This window comes from Molossus molossus, unplaced genomic scaffold (assembly GCF_014108415.1).
Source record: "Molossus molossus isolate mMolMol1 unplaced genomic scaffold, mMolMol1.p scaffold_m16_p_3, whole genome shotgun sequence".
In the NCBI taxonomy this organism is placed as follows: domain Eukaryota; kingdom Metazoa; phylum Chordata; class Mammalia; order Chiroptera; family Molossidae; genus Molossus; species Molossus molossus.
In genome coordinates this window covers 10,128,911-10,133,678 of record NW_023425366.1, presented here as the reverse complement: position 1 = coordinate 10,133,678, position 4,768 = coordinate 10,128,911, and the positions used below count along the sequence as shown (strand labels likewise).

The 4,768-nt window shown below is 40.0% G+C and overlaps 1 long non-coding RNA gene across 1 annotated transcript; it reads right to left on the bottom strand.

The window, feature by feature from the left end:
- Positions 1-289: 289 nt before the first annotated feature.
- Positions 290-3,358, bottom strand: LOC118641376. The gene is made up of 3 exons (XR_004961596.1): positions 3,246-3,358; positions 846-1,037; positions 290-487 (listed from the first exon to the last, which is right to left on the bottom strand). It is a non-coding gene; the product is annotated as an uncharacterized LOC118641376 (long non-coding RNA).
- Positions 3,359-4,768: the final 1,410 nt, after the last annotated feature.

The window sequence follows — 4,768 nt, the reverse complement described above, 5'->3', positions numbered from 1 at the left end:
CAGAGTTACCCAGAATCTACCTAACAGAACGTGTATTTGTGCGTTGGGACTCAGACGGGGCGCTGGCTGACGCAGAGCCGTGGACACGCGGGTGTGGAGGCTCCTCCCTCATTTCTTTTGCAAAAGCAGCTCATTTCCCAGAAAGAAGGCCTTCGCCTGGCAGACCCAGTCTCTGCACTGAAACTGCGAAGTGGGATCGCTCTTCGTCTTCTCAGCGGGCCAAAGACTTGACTCTGTACCACGCGATGATTGCCTGCAATCAACCTAGCGCTGCATCACTTACCTGTGGCTCTTCGCTTCATGGGCACGAATCCTGACTCCCCCAAAGTACTGCGAAGGGGCCACATCGCATACTGCTTTAGCTTCACCATCCAGAGAGACCCAAGGGAATATCAGAGATCTTGCCACTTGAAAAGTTATAGTTAAGTCAAATTTTCCCTTAGTGCTCACAGAGTATGTGTGACTAGTACAGAAGGTTCTTTTTTCCCTGAAAAAGAAGAAAAGAAGAGGGAGGATCAACATGACAAAAGACGATCAGAAGGGAGGGAAAAAATGAACAATTACACGTCGAGCCATCAGGCTGTGTACTGATTTATTTAACTATTTTATCACTATTATCTGCATTTGAAAGATGAGGTAACGGAGTTTCCAAGAGGTTAAGTAACCAGCTCAGCCAGAGTTTGATCTCAAAGGACATGCTTTTCATCAGATAAGGCCTTTCTTGAAAAACATGAAACCAGTAAGGTAACTTAATATTGCTTTGCCTTTTTGCATTGGTGGAGTTTCTGTAGAAGGGTTTTGGTATAAAAATAAATACATAAATAAATAAATAATGAATAACACACCTGGGGAGCCGTCCTTTCAGAACTCTGCATGTGTTCCTCGCCGGGTCTACTTCATAACTTTCGTCCTTCTACATTTTCTGTTTAAACACCTTGTCTCAGAGGCAGTCTCCTGTGATTTTTTCCTATTGCCAGTTTCAGTGTTGACATTCCCCAATGTTCTGCCTGCTTCAGGAAGCCTTTGCTGCCCACGGCCTACGGAGGAAAGTTTTGCTCCTTGTCTCTATAAAAGTTGAATCTTCATTGCTCCTTGTCCTCCTTCTTCTCCCCCACCCCTCTTCCATTTGCTTCATCGCCAGCAATGGGAACCCCAAGACAGGTGGGTTTTTTTTTTTTTTTGCATAATCTCAGTATTATTTATACAATCGTTGATACACAGTCTATTTGAATCTGCCAACCACATCCTTTCTAAATACACATAGGTGAGTTTTATTTATTTATTTTATCCTCACCCGAGATTTTTTCTATTTATTGTCAGATAGAGTGGGAGGGAGGGAGAGAGAGAGGAAGAAACATCGACGTGAGAGAGACACATCGAATGGTTGCCTCCCGCACAACCTGACCAGGGCCAGGGATGAACACAACCAAGGTACGTGCCCTTGACCACAATCGAACCCACAACTCACTGGTCTGCAGGCCGACGCTATAACTGCTGAACCAAACGGGCCAGGGCCATGTAGGTGAGTTTTAGTAGTAGTAGCTTATTTGGGTTCTCATTGTAAAAGCCAGGCTTCATTTATTCTACAAGTATCCATTGAACCCTAGTGTACACCAGGGTGAGTTCTAAGTACTGTAGATTTAACAGCAAAGAAAGTTGAGAAAGATCTTCCTCCATTAAAAAAGTAAACAAACAAAAAACCTCTTAAAGATGACATAAAATTATAGCAATGGCATTTTCCATATTTTGTTGGGACCTGGCATGCCTTTGCTGTACTCAGGGAGTCTGTGGAATGAGTGTTTATGCCTGCAACTAAAAATTGCATGTGTCCCTTTAAATGCATTCCTCTTGTAGCTGTAAGGGGACAACCAGGAGCGATCACTGTATGAAAGACACTTAATCACTGTAAACATGATAGATGTTTCACTTAGTTTTTACATAGACAGAGGAGCTTGGTGGAGGGGCAAAAAGATCTAATCTAGAGTCGAGAATGTTCAGAGGGCTTTCTCGGGTGCTTCTAAAATATTATACTCAGACTGTCTATTTCTGAGATTTTTTTACTTGACCTTGGAGGAGTAAGAAACCAGGGGTTTGGCCGCTTCATTTTTAAAGGGACAGCTTTGGAGCAGATGATAACAACCCAAATCTATAGACTGCTTCACTAAGTACAGAGGGTCTTCATGGTCATTGTCTCCTTGGATCCCACAGTAACATGCGAGGTTAGAAAGGCAGGGATTGGGTTTCCGTGGTACAGATGCAGAAAATGCAGACATAGAAAATACACTTAAGGTTACATTGATGGGAGCTGGTGGACCGGGACATAATGCAAGTCTTCTGTCCTCTCACCCAGCGCTCATTCCACAACTATGAACCCTAAATATCTTGGAGCCAAAAAAATAATAATTTGTAAGTTTTAGGCATTTAAAACTTCATAGACATACACTCTTTTTAAACTTAAAATCCAATGAAAGACTTACCAAATAAAATAGTTTCATATAATCATCCTAATTGTCACAATTTAATCACACCCATATGAAGATGAACAAATATTATAACTTGATAAGCCTCAATCTAGAAAGATTTCAGGGAGCAGGAAAAGTGTTATTTTACATGAGGTGACAGAGGGGTGGAAAATGATAAATAGCAAAATTTATCTTTTCTACTCAGAAAAAATGCAGACAAAGTTTATAGTGAAAGATCGGAGATTCATCAAATGGATGTTACTACTTGGACGTCATTCTGTAATAAATTTCATAATAGCTTCAAAACCTAAAATATCAGTATGGTTTTCTCTTTTTATAATAGAGAGATTAATTGCTCACTCACAATCCCTAATTCTACTGAGATGTAAGAAGCCATAAAAAATAGAAGCTTTAGGGAGAACAGTGTCTTGGGCTTCCCTTTGGTCTTTCTATGATTGTTTAATTTGATTTTTTTTTTTAGCTGTTAGATAGTATTTCCACAACCAAATAAGAAGTATCTCAAAATAATGTCAAACAGTAACTCTCTTTCTGTTGATTCATGGACTTGGCTTCCATGGAGATTAGGTTCTGGACTGAGAATCTGAAATCTCTGCTGTTTAGACTTTCTATTCTTTGCCAAAAATAAAAGCAGTATTTTCAACCACCTGTCACTTGAACCAGAGTTTTCATACTTGTACCGAAACAAGACCTGTATAACAGAGCTACTCTATGCGTCACCAAAGTTGGATCCTGGTTTGTAGGGGTCTGGTCAGATCATCTCACCTTGGCAAGTCCTGGTTTGTTGATTACTGCAGTTGTTGATGGTCATACATTAGTTCCAAGGCGTGTACTCTTTGAGAAGGAACAAAGGAATATCTAATCCCTCACTTATCCAATAAATTACTTATACCTAGAACATGTAAAGAACATTTGCAATGTAATTCAAATAAGTCTATCCAATAAAAGATAGACAAAAGATTTGAATAGACCTTATATAAAGAATATATACCAAAGAATGTATATGCATGTATGTGTAACCAATGGACATAGATAACAATGCTAGGGGTGGGGGTGGGGGTTAGGGTATGAGGGTGTCTGGGGGGGAAGGAGAAACATCTGTAACAAAAAACAAATGAATAAAAATGGGGGGGGGAATATATTACAATAACAAATAAGCTCAAAAAAGATGCTTAGTTTATCATTAGTCACAATGAGATAACACTGTGTACATTCTATAGTAGCATACATTGAAATGGCTGAAAACATCGAGTGTTCGTGTGGACATGGAGCAACTGGAATGCTCACAGAGCACTTGTGGGAATTGAAAATAGAGCACAGTTTGGCAGTTTCTTACCAATTTAAGCACCCACTTGCCACAAAATCCAGTAATTTTAGTCCCAGATAGTTATACAAAAGAAATGAAAACAGAATGGCCACAAACTGGAAACAACCCAAACACTCATCAAATTGTGATAAATTTATGAAATGGAATACTGAACATAATAAGGAAACAACTGATATACACAACAATTGAAGAGGTCTCAAATGCATTAGGCTGTAGAAAATAAGCCAGACACAAAAGACTCCAGAATGTATAGCTTCACTTAAAGGAAATTCTGAGAAAGACCAAAATATAGTGAAATAAAGCAGAACAAGGCTGCAGGGTGCGAGAGCCTTGAGGTAGGAAGAGTGACATCACAGGGTGTGTGGCCTCTGATGAATGAGGAAAACTTGGTTAAAGAAATTCACACAGTTTAGTAGGCAGTGGAATCAAGACTCTGTCCAGTTGACTGTCCCCAAGCCCACACCCCTCAACATGTACCCCTTACTATACATTTACAGACATTTCTTGGTTCATAATTAATTGTGAAGATGGCAAAAATTACCAGAAAATTCACCTTTATCTCACACAATTAGGTTGTATACAATCATCTACCACAACAAAAAGCTAAGAAGGCCAGAGGTAAATTCTGGTCTATATCTAAGAATGGACCTGAACACTCAGTAGCAGAAAGGTGAGGTTCATTATACTAGCCAAAACTTTCCATCAAGGCCAGCAGAGCAGCCTGTTTAAAAGGACATATAACCAACTGGGACAATCCTCTTATTTCTTTCCCATATGGTATAACATAGGAGAGACCACCAAGTTACAGGCTTCACCAAGAGGTCTCCTGGTTACATCGCACTTTGCCTCATCTACTCAGAAGGTGCTATCATTAAGCCTCAAAAGCCAGTGGTTTCCTTTCCTTCCTGATACTATGTCATGTGAAGACTCAAGACTATGCCGGGAAGTTTTAACACTATGA